Source organism: Myxocyprinus asiaticus, chromosome 27 (genome assembly GCF_019703515.2).
Source record: "Myxocyprinus asiaticus isolate MX2 ecotype Aquarium Trade chromosome 27, UBuf_Myxa_2, whole genome shotgun sequence".
In the NCBI taxonomy this organism is placed as follows: domain Eukaryota; kingdom Metazoa; phylum Chordata; class Actinopteri; order Cypriniformes; family Catostomidae; genus Myxocyprinus; species Myxocyprinus asiaticus.
Genome location: NC_059370.1, coordinates 8336066 through 8353409, shown reverse-complemented (window position 1 = coordinate 8353409; position 17344 = coordinate 8336066). Strand labels below are relative to the sequence as shown.

Below are 17344 nucleotides of genomic sequence, written 5' to 3'. Positions count from 1 at the left end.
GTGACATTTCCATGTTTTCCATGACCATGGGAACCCTGCTTGGAGTACATAATATAATGCAAATACTATAGTATATGAATATGGTAATCAATCAGGACCATGGCATATATCAAAGTAGTATGGTATTACCATCTGATCCAACACCTGTATCATGACACCACCACAGTGGAGCCACAGAAATCATCAGAACTCTGAAAAGTCACTTTTGCTTTTCTTTGCTTTAAACAGCTTGAAACAGAAACATGGCATTAAACTTCCAGATGCATTATCAGAAACAAAATGGAAAACGTGTGATATGCTGTCAGCTCTAAACCCAGCAGTAAGGGTTGGAGAGCGTGGCAGACATTTTCAGACCATCCTGCTGAATTTGTCCACCCCCCTCCCCTTCTAAACAGTAGGCCCAGAGCAGGGGGTTCGTCTGATGGGGGGGGGGGACACAAGTGCAGGGGATTTGAGGTTGAAAACACAGCCAATTTATCTGATCCTCCTGCAACAGCTGCATCACACACTAAATGTGACGCATTCATGCACTGCTAAAAGAGAGGTTTAACGTAATACAATCACAAAATCAAGAATGACGTGACTTAGAGAAAGTGGTCGGCTAAATGAGAGATAAAAAGACAGCTGTGCTTGCAGACAGCAATCCTTGAATCTGCACACATTAATGTGTTTTACACCAGAGGTGTACGCCATTGAATGGAGCTGCCGGAGAAGTGATAATTGAGGAGGAGATACGCAAAAGACGTGCTCACGCTTGACGCTGCCGTAGTAAACAATCCCCCACAGCTTGGGCTCTTTGTCCAAACAGCACCCGATCAACCCCACCCCCTCTTTTGTGATTCATTCTGACAACACGACGGCACGCATTCTAATTACAGCGTGCAAAACGAACACAGACGGCCGCAATGAAACAGAGAATGAGATCCTGCTCTACCTTGGTTAATTCTGTGTGGCTCCAGCTCCTAAAATCCAAGCAAGTCTTTGGGATCTTTCTGAGAGGCTTCCAGAGACAAATGTGCATTCACTCCAGGGTCTTTACCCAGCATGCTCTGGTCCACACAAAAAGAGGGGAGGTGTGACCAATCACACTATAGGGCTGAGCTTGCACTGTTTTTTTTTTTTTTTTTCTTACAACACTTGCTCACTCCCAGGAATGCCCACTGACACGCAATCTAGTGGGAGGTCCTCTTGGAAAAAGTTATGGCAACGCATCTATGTTGTACCTAGAGCTGTATACTGTCTCTCTTTCTGTCACTCTCCCGGCTTCAGTGTCTCCTTGTTTTTCCCACCGTGCCATTCTGTTAATTAATATTTAAAGGGAATGAGGCTCAAAGCAGTTGTCGGGATGTGAAAGAACAGTGTAGCCCTATGACACACTTATTCACGAAAGACATGAACACATGTGGGAAGAACTGCATTGTGGGGTTAGGGCAATTCCTGCTTTATCCAATTAAAGAGCAGAGCCTTATGCTGGCTGTTGGCCAAAGAGACCAAAGCAGTTTGACATGAGGGTTACACCACTACAGGGTTATGGTGTTTTTTATTTTTATTCGGAGTTTCATTTTATTTCACTTTACACAGCTAACTTTTCTGTGTTATATGTATATGCATGTGTATGTGTGTGTATATATATATATATATATATATATATATATATATATATACACACACACACACAGTATAATGTATATATTGATTTTGTAGCGCTTCTGTATATAAAAACACATTACATATAATATGTATTTTATTACTTTTTTGATTTTCAGTTTAGTTTTAGCTTTAATTGTTCATAAATAAATTTTCTTTGATTTTATGGAAAATGTTTTATTTTGTTTCATTATTCATTTTCATCCCTTAGTATTAGAACTGTCAATTGATTAAAAATTGTAATCAAATTAACTACATGATGTGCCAATTAATTGCTCAAATCGCATATCAGTATTTACTAAGAAAGGCCCCCAATTAAAGAATTTAGTATATAATAATTTAAATGATTATAAATAATAAATACAATTATTCTGATCATTTAAATACATTACAACATATACATATATTGTGGTAGCAGACAAAGAATTTAAACAATACAAAAAGTGGCTTTAAAAAGGCAAAATATTTTTTAATTACGGTTTAAAAATTACAGCACCTCCAATCGTTTTATCTGCTTGGGGTGGCACCACGATACTTTATAAGAAAATCTAACAAGCGAACTGTGATTGGTTGTTTTACTTGTCAGTCAGACAGCCACTTCTTGTCTAGTCAGTGTTTTGTTTTTTGATAGAATACACAGATAGTCATTCAAAAAAATCATTCAATTTCAGCCTGATTTGAAAAGTGACAATTTTTTAATTTCCTGATATTTCCAGGTTTTCTCTAACCATGTGAACCCTGTTTAGTTAACTTTTTTTCACTTTGGTAATAGTTTTCATAAACAATAATATCCTTGCTACACCGTGTGTGGAGCCCCACAAATCATGTGCTACATGAAATCACGCATCACAAACAACATTTACACCCGAATCCAACATCTTTCCATTTTTGTGTAAATGTTAACTAAGATTGTGTATCGGCATGGTGGCGGTCAATGAACTGTAGTGAAGCTGTTATATGGTGAGGGGTGTGAGATCAGGGGTTTGAAAGATAGAAGGGGGAGGGGATTATAGGTGAAAGGGGGAAGGGTGATCTCTTAAAGGACACATGGGGGAATCACAACGGGCTCAGGGTTTATTCAGAAACACAGCATCTGCTGTCTCATGCTGTTGGCCCATCTAATGAATTCAGGTTCCCAGGCCTGATTGGGAAAAGGCCCCATACAAGAAAGTATAAGGAGCCATTAATCACATTGTGAGTTAATACATTATGATAAACCATGCACAGCCCAAAGCAATGATTACTATAATCTATTTACTTAAAATAGAAAATAAATAGGCACTTTTACAAATAGGCTATTATTAGATGAGATGAGATTAGATGGCAAAAGGATATGCAATCTTTAAATCATTTGTTAGAGTGATTGCTAAGGAAAGCAACACTATTAACTACTATTATTGTACTTAAGTTAATTTGAACAAACCACTTGTCCCAATATTAAACTTTGGTGCTTAACTCGTCCAGCACTGTTTGCGAAATGGACGTCAATGATACCTCAAAAAGTGTGGCTTGTTGAGGAGGTGTGCCATTTAATTTTCTTTTCCTATGGTGAAAATCATAGAAATTAGAGGGTGAGGTCTTTTGACTTGGGCTAGTAAGCAACAACCTGGTAAGCAACGAGAACACCCTAGGAACCACCTAGCAACCACCCAAAACACCCAAGTAGCAACTACCTTAAACCACCCAGAACACCTAGCAACCACATGGCAACCAATCAGAACCCCCTAACAACCACCCAGAACACCCTAGCAATCACCTGAAAACTAACCAGAACACCCTAGCAACCACCAAGAAACCACCAAAAACACTTTAGCAGCCACCTGGCAACCAACCAGACCACCACAGCAACCACCTAGAGAAAAAAAAAAAAAAAAAAAAAAAAAAAAAACGCCCTAGTAACCACCCAGAACACCCTTGTAACCACCTGGCAACCAACCAGAAAACCCTAGCAACCACCTAGAAACCACCCAGAACACACTAATAGCAACTCCCTTAAACTACCCAGAACACCTAGCAATCACATGGCAACAAACCAGAACCCCATAGCAACCACCCAGAACACCCCAGCAACCAACTAGAACACCCTAGCAACCACCTGGAAACTAACCAGAACACCCTAGCAACCACCAAGAAACCATCCAGAACACTCTAGCAGCCACCTGGCAACCAACCAGAACACCATAGCAACAACCTAGAAAAACAAAAAACAAAAAAAAAAACACCCAAAACACCCTAGCAACCACACAGAACACCCTAATAACCAACTGGCATTCAACCAGAACATCCTAGTAACAACCTAAAAACAACCCAAAACACCCTATCAGCCACCAGTAACCACCAAGAACACCATAGTAACCACATGACAACCAGCCAGAACATCCTTGAAACCACCTAGTAACCACCCGGAACACTCTAGCAACCACTTTGAACACCCTAGACACCCAAAACACCCTAGCAACCACCCAAACACCCTAGTAACCGAATGGCAACCAAACAGAACACAATAGCAACCACCTAGAACCACCCAAAACACCCTAACTACCACCTAGCAACCACCCAGAGCAACATAGTAACCACCTGGCCACCAACCAGAACACCCTAGCAACTCTAAAGCAACGACTAGCATTGACTTTTGCACAGGCAAACACCACTCATATTTTATTTGTATTAAAAGTTTAAAGAGCTTGAAAAGATATTAAAAAAACATCAATCAACTGTTACAGTGTTGTAGTCTGAGGTTATGATTTAACAGTAAGCTTGCTGCAAAACTTTATTTAGAGAAAAACAAAACAAAACATACAAACCCACAAACCATTAGCCTGGAATCACTGTAGAGGCCTGGTCTCACACAAACAAAACTTTAAATGAAAATATACTGTGATTTTGATAGAGCCCACCATTTTTCCCGAATTCCAAACTAAATACCCAAATTAGACAGCTTTCTCCTATAAATCTAACTAGAATAACAAATGTCTGTACACACCTCCCCCAATAACAAGTTACTAAAATAGAAAATTACATTAAAAAAAGAGTGCCGTATTAAAAAACAAACACACATACTGTATTCTAATGTAAATTCGCACACACATGAATAGCATAGCACAGTTGGCGCAGTGGTGTTTCATGTCAGGATATGTGACAGCAGAGACCAGATGCCACATTAACAAATCAACAGGTGAGCATGAGTTACTCCTCCAAAATCACACCACTAGCACATTGCAGGGTCCATCAGAAACTAGAGTCAGGAACCAGAGCTTTTTATTCATTAGACTTTAGAGTGGGACTAAATGCAGAGAAGGTTTTATTGAAAGAGTGGAGACAAACTTTAGGGGAGGATATTCTTTTATTACAGCAAGAAAATATAATTGAACAAGTTTGAATTAAAGGAATATTCAGCATCTGTGCCCTGTCTAATTTTAACTCATACCCCCAGTTTGTAATAAAAATGGAAAAGATATTAAAAGTAATATTTCCAGAGGATATAAAGTAGGGGTGGGCAGCTATTTTGGTAAAGGGGCCACATTGGGCTTTAAGTAGTGCATAGGGGGCCACATTGTATTCCTTTTGAGATACAATGTTCCACATTGATTTGGTTTTTGTATCTTTTAAGCCCAGAAATAATTGTGTACTCAATGTTCTGAAGTGTATATGTGACTAATGGGACTATTCTGCAATTGCCTAAAGTATTGTTTTGCTCTACAAAAGGTAGATACTTTTCTATCAGGCATTAAAAACATTACTGCAAGAGTTAGATTAACATACAGGTGCGAGGGGACTTCTAAATTGCACAAATAAAAAAAACATACATATTCATCTCTCACTTGCTTTTGCTCACGTGTCAATGATTACCCTTCCGCGTGTCAATGATGCCGAGATCTACTTTTATATTTTATTTCATCACTGAGAAGGTTTATCTGCAAACTTAGTAGCACCAAACATCACAAGCAGCCTCAAGAATGGACACAGAGTGGCCGTATAACACTTTTCCTTGAGCAGAATATTGCACTAGAGATCGCCAAGTTGTTCAAAGGGGAAAGCGAGAGCTAGAAAGAGCACACTCGTGTGCATGGTTGCCAGATTTCACAAAATAAGTATAACATTAGGTAGAATATTTCCAATTTGCGCAAGTATAAATCTCAAATTGGGGGTGTTGCGTCTCTTATCTGGCAACCCTGAGCATTTTAAAAGCTTGTGGAGGCATGTTAGGTCTCAATGCAAGATAACTTAAATATCCAATTAAAGAATTTACGCTTTTAGGATAAATGAGCCGCAGGCCACATTAAACCATGTGGAGGGCCGGATCCAGCCTGCAGGCCATAAGTTGCCCATGTCTGATCTAAAGGGATAGTTCCCCAAACAATACAATAAAAAGCTAGAGAAGTTCTGTTCACATTTCAAATGGTCTCTGTTTATTTTACTATCCACAAGTGTTAGGCGAACCCCTTCTCGTACGCTCTGTTACACTCACAAGCTATCCACAACCCTTATAATAGTGGAGCCTACAAGCTTAGCCTAAATATAATAACACTGTGGTCCCATAGACATTCTATGGGCGGTATACTGGTCAGGAGACAAGAGGCCATTCTTTTTAAATAGATGTCTATGGAGGAGATGCTTCAGTGTGCTGAATAAACTGCTTTTGTGAGTAAACAGCTCATCACTTAATGAACTGACCGCCTGTCCGCTAATCTTCAACATGTTTTACACTAAACAATCCTTTTGGAGTGAACTATGTGTGGAGTTTACTACGATAAATGTATATTTTATAAGAGAAGTCACGGACGATTTTGCGACAGGTAGGTGCTACTTTACGGCTCTCCCAACAAATTTATATTGTATCCACAAATGGTGACTTACTGTCGTAACATGCTAGTTGACCATTACCAGAGGTGTTGCGCTCTCTCCTATAATAGAATCGCAGAAAATGTTATCTCCATAAATATGAGTATCTCTGAGCTAACCGGTTAGTCTATTGGGTTAGCATACCGCTAGCTGCTTCTCCTCTTCATTTTCATCACATTTATCATCATTGTCGCCACCTAGTGATTTGGCAGTATGATTCCATTCAATAGAACTTTTAAGGTGTGGTATTTTTAATAATTTTACAAAGTTAAAATGTTTTAATCTTTGTGGTTAGGGTTAGATTTAGGGGTAGATATAGGTGTAGGATTGCTGCAGGACTCCAAATAAACACAGTGTACGAATGTGAAATCAAACTGTTGCAAGTCTTGAACATTTCACTGGATATCTGAAGTGGATGTAACATGAAATGGCCGTGTCTTGTAGTGGGCGTGTCTTGTAGTAGTCTTGCGTGACGCAGACAGATTAAAGTGGCCTGATCCTTTAGTTGCTGGTAGATGTTTTAACACTAGATGGTGATAAGTAGTAGTGTGCAAGTCCAAGGCAGTGGAGTTTAAAGAAATTCCTTCTGAAGTAGCACAGATGTGACAATTCTATGGCTACTTCAATCTTGCTTCTCATCGGCAGGATGGATCGAAACATCCAAAAGCTGACAGACTGCTTTTTTGCGGCTCCACTCAAATTCATATTTATGCCCCGTGGATCCACCTGACTTCAATCACGGCCAAACCGAAATGAATGAGAGCCGCAGTCGTCTCAGAGAAAACAGAAGCTCAGACTGTTCGGCACATCTTTTTTTTTAACAATGTTTCATGGCTTTGCTCAGAGGGAGAGACATCAAAGCAAACGACTGCTTTCTCGAAATATGACTGACCTCCATGCACCCTCTAAAGATCACTTCAATCCTAAGACCATGATGCAATTTGAGCTGAAAACATAGAAATCTACCCTTCATTTTACAAAAACACTGAAGGCTTCCAAATGATTCTATTGACAAGTAAAGGTTTTGATGTGAATGACAATGACTGTTTGCCAAGTCCCAGCAGTGCCCAGGGCTTTCCAGTTGTCTCTACATTGTCATTCAAATTGTACCCATTCGCAGACAGAGCACTATAGCAACATTAAACAAACTCAACTAAACAGGAACAACTGGTATGATATTAAAAAGTATAAATGTCAAAACACAGCAGATACATTTACATCTTGACAGTAAGTTTCCTTACAGGCTGAATTTTTCAAGCATCCAGTAAAAATGGGGGGAAATAAAAGTATAAAAAGTAGGGCTGTCAATCGATTAAAATTTATAATCAAATTAATTACATGATATGCTGATTCATTAATAGATTTGATTGCAATTTATTGCATATATAAATATTTAATGAGGAACACCTTCAAATAACATTTTAAAGATAAAATAATTATAAATAATTATATTTAAAGTTTACATATACCTTAGCCAAATACATTTATCCTTAAACCATTTTGCCATAAATTTGAAGGTATGCTTAGGGTCATTGACCCATTTGCGACCAAGCTTTAACTTCCTGGCTGATGTCTCGAGATGTTGCTTCAACTTTTCGACATTTCTCCAAAAAGTAAGATCTTTGTCCCCATGTGCACTTGCAAACTGTAGTCTGGCTTTTTTATGGTGGTTTTGGAGCAGTTGCTTCTTTCTTGCTGAGCAGCCTTTCAGGTTATGTCGATATAGGACTCGTTTTACTGTGGATATAGATACTTGTCTACCTGTTTCCTCCAGCATCTTCACAAGGTCCTTTGCTGTTGTTCTGGGATTGATTTGCACTTTTCGCACCAAACTATGTTCATCTCTAGGAGACCAAATGAATCTCCTTCCTGAGTGTTATGATGGCTGCGTGGTCCCATGGTGTTTATACTTGCATACAATTGTTTGTACAGATGAACATGGTACTTTCAGGCATTTGGAAATTGCTCAAGGATGAACCAGACTTGTTGTCCACTATTTTTTTTTTCTGAAGATTTTCCCATGATGTCAAGCAAAGAAGCACTGAGTTTGAAGGTAGGCCTTAAAATACATCCACAGGTACACTTCTAATTCAGTACACCTCCTATCAGAAGCTAACTATCTTATTGTCTAAAGGCTTGATGTAATTTTCTGGAATTTTCCAAGCAGCTTAAAGGCACAGTTAACTTGGTCTATGTAAACTTCTGACCCACTGGAATTGTGATATAGTCAATTAAAAGTGAAACAATCCGTCTGTAAACAATTGTTGGAAAAATTACTTGTGTCATGCACGAAGTACACTATATTGCCAAAAGTATTCGCTCATCTGCCTTTAGACGCATATGAACTTAAGTGACATCCCATTCTTAATCCATAGTGTTTAATATGATGTCGGCCCACCCTTTGCAGCTATAACAGCTTCAACTCTTCTGGGAAGGCTTTCCACAAGGTTTAGGAGTGTGTTTATAGGAATTTTTGACCATTCTTCCAGAAGCGCATTTGTGAGGTCAGACACTGATGTTGGACGAGAAGGCCTGGCTCGCAGTCTTCGCTCTAATTCATCCCAAAAGTGCTCTATCGGGTTGAGGTCAGGACTCTGTGCAGGCCAGTCAAGTTCTTCCACACCAAACTCGCTCATCCATGTCTTTATGGACCTTGCTTTGTGCACTGGTGTGCAGTCATGTTGGAACAGGAAGGGGCCATCCCCAAACTGTTCCCACAAAGTTGGGAGCATGGAATTGTCCAAAATCTCTTGGTATGCTGAAGCATTCAGAGTTCCTTTCACTGGAACTAAGGGGCCAAGCCCAGCTCCTGAAAAACAACCCCACACCATAATCCCCCCTCCACCAAACTTCACAGTTGGCACAATGCAGTCAGACAAGTACCGTTCTCCTGGCAACCGCCAAACCCAGACTCGTCCATCAGATTGCCAGATGGAGAAGCGTGATTCGTCACTCCAGAGAACGCGTCTCCACTGCTCTAGAGTCCAGTGGCGACATGCTTTACACCACTGCGTCCGACGTTTTGCATTGCACTTGGTGATGTATGGCTTGGATGCAGCTGCTTGGCCATGGAAACCCATTCCATGAAGCTCTCTACGCACTGTTCTTGAGCTAATCTGAAGGCCACATGAACTTTGGAGGTCTGTAGCGATTGACTCTGCAGAAAGTTGGCGACCTCTGCGCACTATGCGCCTCAGCATCCGCTGACCCCGCTCTGTCATTTTACGTGGCCTACCACTTCGTGGCTGAGTTGCTGTCATTATATTAAAATATAATATATTTAACAAGATAATACATGTAGTTTATTTTACAGTAAACTATTGTAAAACGTATTATTTTTTAAATAGTAAAAAGGATGACTTAACCATATAATTAATGGTAAAAATGTATATTATGTTTAACAAGAGAATATATTTTTACTTTTTAAGGTAAGGCAGCGAGGCAGAGAGGCAGCTGGAGAAGAGCAGTGAGCGAGGAAGAGCATAAATGAATCAGGTTCGGTGCTAAAGAAAAAAAACAAATTCGGGGGCCTATAGCTCCAAAAGACTAGTGCTATCTTTGCCTGAGTGCTTGCAAAGTATTATAATAGAAACGCCACACTCTCTCAGTGTAGAAACGGTGAGAGGGGGCTCTAAGTTAGCATCCTGTCTCGCTAGAGTGGGCTGAACCGGTGGTTGGGTGGACCAGAATGTGTATAAAATGGATGTATATTTTCCAAACTTTTAAACACATAAGATTTGCTTCTACCAAAAGACACTTTGATATGATGTATGGCTCTGAACAAAAGAGAAAATTTAAGAATAAATTGAAGAAATGATGTGGTATAAAGTCAAAATGAATCAAAAGTGTTCTAATTAGGGATGCACCGATATGAACATCTTTGGCCGATATTGATACCGATTTTAAAAAAAAATAAAATAATTATAGGCCAATTCAGATACCGATATTTTGCCATTTACCTTATTTTATCATCAGATCACTGTTTTGCTTAAGAATTATACTTTACAAATTAACAAAGAGGTACAAAAGCTTTTTAACTGTTCTAACAATAAATAATTTCTATTGATAATGGATTGGATCTGTTGAACACATGACAGGCCAACATTTTAAAGAGAGCCACAATAAAAGATATATAGAAGATAAACATATTTAAAAAGATACCAAAAAATTAACAATCAGATAACATGATGATTGATAAGAAAAAAGGTTATTTTGTACTTCTAAAACATCGTCCTTCATTGCACTGCTTTTTGCAGTTCAAAACAACAGAACTCACATTTTACATGTATGAATGGTATATGATAGAATAGGGGTTTTCAAAGTCTTGGCACAGTATGAAAGAAAGTCAGAGCTGTGTGGCTTTAAAATAGATTTGCAAGTGCATATGACACGTTTTGAGCAGGCACTGTCGCGCACAAACTCTCTGAACGAGAGCAGGGAGATTTCATAGAGCAGCGTATGTAGGCTATATTTGAGAGCACGCATCCAGTTTTGAGCGAGAGCCAAGGACGTCAGCGTGTTAGCGGAGATTTGGGCTCGCGCAACCAGTACATGGATGCTCTCTCGCATGATATGCATGCATTCATGACAGTATTATAATGCCATAGAGCTACGGTCTATTAAGCTGGACTGTGGTCTATTAAGACAATAATTTTTATTATATTATTTATGTATGTTTTGATTTCACTTGGTGAATTTATCATCAATCTCCGCACCTCCCCTGACATGCTCTGGCGCCTACCAGTTTGAAAACCATGGTGATAGAACAAAACAAATTCATACTATGCATATTATGGGCAATTCCACAGAAATGTTAAGCACATCATGGAAAAATATAAAGATTTAACCCAAGCAACAAATCCCCCATTTAAATTCTGTATTATATTGGTATAATAGATAACTGATAATGCCGTCCACACCACTAGAGGGTGCCGCTTGCTCACACAGTGCTGAATGCAGACTATATTTTAAAACATAGCCTTGTAAAGTTAAGTAATCACAGAAGGCAATGTATCATGTATCAAGCATGCAGCATTAATGGATATCATACTGATGTCTCAGAAGTCAAAGTCTTCTGGTTTCAAAGCATTTCAGATGGTTTCCCTCATCACGTAGCCTATAGCTACTGTAAGTGTCACTAATTATAATTATAATTAATTATAATTATAATTTTATAATTAATTTTCTTTATTTATCACACATTATACATTTGCACATATACGGTGAAATTCTTCTTTTTCACATATCCCAGCTAGGCTGGGGTCAGAGTGCAGGGTCAGCCATGATACGGCGCCCCTGGAGCAGATAGGGTTAAGGGCCTTGCTCAAGGGCCCAACAGTGGCATCTTGGCAGTGCTGGGGCTTGAACCCCCGACCTTCTGATCAGTAACCCAGAGCCTTAACCGCTGAGCTACCACTGCCCTGTTTTCGCATATCCCAGCCAAGCTGGGGTCAGAGCGCAGGGTCAGCCATGATACGGCGCCCCTGGAGCAGATGGGGTCAAGGGCCTTGCTCAAGGGCCCAACGGTGGCACTGTGGCGGTGTTGGGGCTTGAACCCCTGACCATCTAGTCATTAACCCAGAGCCTTAACCGCCAAGCCACCACTGCCCCTAAAAGACAGGCTGCATTGGCTGGGAATCGAACTTGGGCCTCCCGCCCATGCGTGGCGGCGAGAATTCTACAACTGATCCACCAATGCTTTCACATCTGTCACGTTCTCAATGTGAGAACAAGAAATATATATATTTTTTTAAATATTACAAGTTCTTATTAGTGCCAACTAGGGCTGAAACGATTAGTCGACCTTACCAACAATGATTTTTTTTTGTCTACAAAAATGTTCGTTGTCGAATAGTTGTTTGATTTCATTTGACGTAACATAAGATCACATTCAACTCTAATGATGGCGTGTGAGAGCAGCACTGCAGCTCACGCCTGACTGAGGAGAGTAAGAAAATACAGCTCACAGTCCAGATGCACTCCAAACTTTCCAAACATCTTCAGGTGATGTAGATCGCCAAGTATGAGGGAATTATACAAAAATACCAAATAAGTAAATACAGAAGCACTCTCGTTGTGGAATAATTGGAGCCGGAGCTCTTTAAAGGAAACACATCAGCGTTACATCTTAAATGCAGTTCAAATAATACGGAAGCAGATCATGTAAAAAACTACAAATTCTGAAACTGGCATTTCTCTGTGCAGTCAGCGCCTCTTCTATGAGTTGCGCAAATGTCCCGATCTAAGGGGGAGAGACTGAAACTGCACCCGGCTGATGCACACTCTGTCACAGTGATGCTCGTCCCTCGAGCGCGCACGCTTACTGCAGCTAGATTATAACGTGATGACTCGCGACTTATTGAATCATAATATATGCATTTCTTATCGTGAAGAAAATTGGCAATACACAGCTTTATTAATAAAAGAGTTTCTTTTTTTTTTTTTTTGTGAGTTAAAGATGGATTGAAGTGAACAGAAAGGTGAGAGAGTGTCTTCGCCCCATTATACACTGCAATAAAATACGTTTTTGATTTGTTTTGGCTTTGGCTTGTTTTCCAATATAAATATCTAAAACTACATTAAAACAATGTACATTTTCTTTAGCAGCTATACTGCAGAAGAAAAAATTGTTATCTGAGAATGTTGAATATAATATTAAAAATACAAACATTTTAAAATATCTAAAAATCCTTTAAAAAAGATGCATTCACCTGAGAAGCAGCATATAAGATATTTAGACTTGCTTTTAGAGAATAGATTTTGAATATAAGTATATTTTGTCTTTACTGCACTCGGAGAAGTATAACCAAGTGAAGAAATACACTTAGACTGGTGGCCAAAAGTTTGGAATAATGTACAGATTTTGCTCTTTCAGAAGGAAATTGGTACTTTAATTCACCAATGTGGCATTCAACTGATCACAAAGTATAGTCAGGACATTACTGATGTAAAAAACAGCACCATCACTATTTGAAAGAAGTCATTTTTGATCAAATCTAGACAGGACCCATTTCCAGCAGCCATCACTCCAACACCTTATCCTTGAGTAATCATGCTAAATTGATCATTTGGTACTAGAAAATCACTTGCCATTATATCAAACACAGTTGAAAGCTATTTGGATCATTAAATGAAGCTTAACATTGTCTTTGTTTTTGAGTTGCCACAGTATGCATTAGACTGACATGTCTTAAGGTCAATATTAGGTCAAAAATGGCAAAAAAGAAACAGCTTTCTCTAGAAACTCGTCAGTCAATCATTGTTTTGAGGAATGAAGGCTATACAATGCTTGAAATTGCCAAAAAACTGAAGATTTCATACAAAGGTGTACACAAAGGTGTGGCTCTAACAAGGACAGAAAGAGATGTGGAAGGCCAGATGTACAACCAAACAAGAGGATATGTACATCAGAGTCTCTAGTTTGAGAAATAGATGCCTCACATGTCCTCAGAAACAGAAAAACAAAAAGAAAAGGTTAGAGTGGGCAAAGAAACACAGACATTGGACAACAGATAATTGGAAAAGAGTGTTATGGATCTTAACCCCATTGAGCTTTTGTGGGATCAGTGGACTGTAAGGTGCGTGAGAAGTGCCCGACAAGACAGCCACATCTATGACAAGTGCTACAGGAAGTGTGGGGTGAAATGTCACCTGAGTATCTGGACAAACTGACAGCTAGAATGCCAAGGATCTGTAAAGCTGTCATTGCTGCAGGTGGAGGATTTTTTGATGAGAACACTTTGAAGTAGTTTAGAAGTTCTGACATTTTTTTTCAAATTGTAATAGTAATTTTGCACGTTATTAATGTCCTGACTATATATTGTGTTCAGTTGAATGCCACTTTGGTGAATAAAAGTACCAATTTCTTTCCATAAGAGCAAAATCTGTACATTATTCCAAACTTTTGGCAACCAGTGTATATACAAAATACACTTAAATTTAAGATACATTCTCTGAAAGCAAGTCTAAATATCTTTCATTTCAAGTAAATGTATCTTTAAGGATTTTTAGACAATTTTAAATGGAAACAAGACAAAAAAAACTTGATAACAATAGGATTTTTTGCAGTGAATTTCTTTAATGAATTAAACAAAAAAAAAAATTTTTTTTCCTTTAATTCAGTGAATGTCATTAAGAGGTATTTTTAAAAGATGATTTTGTCCTCTTTTTTGTTTGTAAGCATGTTTAATACAACCTTTTAAGTCAGGGAACAAGCTGAATAATCTGTTAAGAGCTAATGATTAATTGTTGCAATAATCGCAGAATAGTCGAATAATCGTTCTAATAATCGATAGATTAATCGATTATCAAAATAATTGTAGTGCCAACCCTTCTACATACTGTGGCTATTATTATTTTTGGAATGTGCATTTAAATTCACAGAATTTTTATAAAGTCTTAAGTTTATTAATTATATGGGGTCTTTAACATATTACATGCAGCAGCTTTAACCTGCTTCCATTAAAAGAAGCTCAACTCCTTAAACTACACATTGTAAATCACATTCAAGATTTACATGTCAGTATAAATGGACCCTGAAGTCTAATGTGTGTTAGATTGAAGCTCAGTGCAGACGATGAATGACAGCAGGATCAGATCCAGCATATTCACGCCTGACAGCACTAAGGATTTTACTCATGTCACTCTACACAGAGCTCTGGATTAGGAAACACACTAATCTGTGTTCTAGTGCTCTATATCTCTCATAATAATACTTGTCTTTTGGGATGTAGGTCTTTGATGTCTAAAGATGGCAAGAAAATTAACCAAAGGAAAGATGGAGCCTATACATTGCATTGCATATTTCATATTGTGCACATGCATGTCAGATATTTAGACACACTGACGAGTTGCATGTGTGATGTTATATCTAGGGCATTAAGCAACTGCATGCTCTGCAATCATAAATTCACAAATGCATGACACACATACACAGCTGATAAAGGTTTTCATCTATCATTTAACAAATGTTCTCCCATGTGTTAGAGGGATAAAAATACATACAGCGCTCAGGACATGCCACATAAAACAGATCAGAACAGCACCAGTTACATGCCACAATTATATCAGTGATTTCCGCTAGATGCAATTAAAAATCAATGCCTTGAGATTGAAAAATGAAAGAGAAACAATACTGCAATTCATCAAGGGAATGAATTAAGGGAATAAATTCAGACATTTTTACAAAAGAAATGTACAGTGTAGCATAGTGAGAATTTCTTTAAAAATAATAACATCAATGGTTGTCATTCTTCAATTAACGTCATATAAAGTCCAGTAAACATAAAAAAGCTAAATCAATATTCGGTGTGACCACCTTTGCCTTCAAAATTGCACCAATTCTCTTAGGTACACACGGACACAAGGTTTTTCTTGGTTGTTGGCAGATAGGATGTTCCAAGTTTGTTGAAAAATTTGCCAATCTCACAATCTCAATTGTTTCTGTCTCTTTATGTAATCTCAGACTGACACGATGTTCAGTGGGGGGATTTGTGGGGGCCATACTATCTGTTGCAGGGCTCCCTGTTCTTCTATTCTATTCTACTTGCAAAAGTAATGTTTGGGAGTCTAACATTTATATTTCCTATTGACACACTAAAGCTGAAGATATAAATAACCATCTTAAGACAAATGTGAAGCATTTTATGTGCCTAATACTTTTGCACAGTACTGTGTGTGTGTGTGTGTGTGTGTGTGTGTGTGTGTGTGTGTATATATATATATATATATATATATCCCATTATTATTATCAATGGTGATTTTGATTAAATTCTCATTTCTGTAATGGTCATTTTTACTGAAGTGTAATATATATATATATATATATATATATATATTAACAAACTACCATTATTTGCAAATACTTTACAATACTTTACATAATTTACAAATACTTTTTGTGAGTGAGATTTTTACAGTAATTGGCATGAAAATGTCACAAAAATCTTTATGGTCTTAAAATAAAGCCTCAGTTTCTCGTAGCAAAATATAACCAGCAGCTTAAATTAAAATAAAATAAAATATAAAATAAAATACATTCAATAATTATTTCTTTTAGGGAGAAACATGACCTGGACAGGTTCCATGAGATTCATCCATTTCTCTTTTTGTTGCAAGGTTCTTACTACTCGTTTGCTCATTAAAATAAGCCTCAAACTAAATACTGTATATGTGCCGAAAATAAATTTAAAAAGTGTGTTTTTGGTTAGAGAGAAATAGAAAGGGAGAGATAGAATAAAATAGAGAGAGAGCTTTGAATTGATCTGTAGGAAGAGATGATGCTGACTGTGTTTCTCCATAGGGGGCATTGTTGCACCAGGCAGTCAATTGACAGTAGTAGGTTAATGGGTTCATCCTGTATCCCAGCATGCACTGCTGCAGCCTTTATGCTGCACTGTTTGCGTGGGAGGCATCATGTTAGCAGGAGATGATGTGTGAATAAATGTATGTATGTGTGCATATATGTCAAGTGCCATCAAACATAATACTGAACAGTACAACTGTAAATACTGAAATCCATTCACAACTGCTTCACCCCAGTGCTCTAGAAATTGCAAAGACGCACATCGCTGTTAACGGCTGATAAAGCCAATAATGACAGAATCACCCATAATGATCACTGGGCTCAGGGGCACTAATGTATGTCATGTTGCATGCAGGTCTGAGTAACAGAGTGCATTTGGAGGATAATGTATTTCATAGAAAGAGTCTGACAGGGTCAGCACAATGATCGGAAAGAAAAGAAAGAGGCGTTCACACCGATGCTGGTGAGCAGCAACAAAGCAACATTAATTTTCAATGAGCATTGGCGATTTGAGGTGACAAAATTGATTGATTGTAAAATGTGATAAAATTC

General features: G+C 38.3%; 1 protein-coding gene across 3 annotated transcripts in view; it reads right to left on the bottom strand.

The window, feature by feature from the left end:
- The window catches only part of LOC127418028 (storkhead-box protein 2-like), a 121264-nt gene that overhangs the window by 30220 nt on the left and 73700 nt on the right, over positions 1-17344 (bottom strand). The window contains exon 1 of one of the 3 annotated variants that reach the window (XM_051658344.1): positions 935-1058. The exons of the other annotated variants lie outside the window; for them this stretch is intronic. The gene's annotated coding sequence lies outside the window, so the exon portion shown is untranslated. Of the gene's footprint in view, positions 1-934; positions 1059-17344 lie in introns of those variants that run through there. 3 annotated transcript variants of the gene reach the window in all.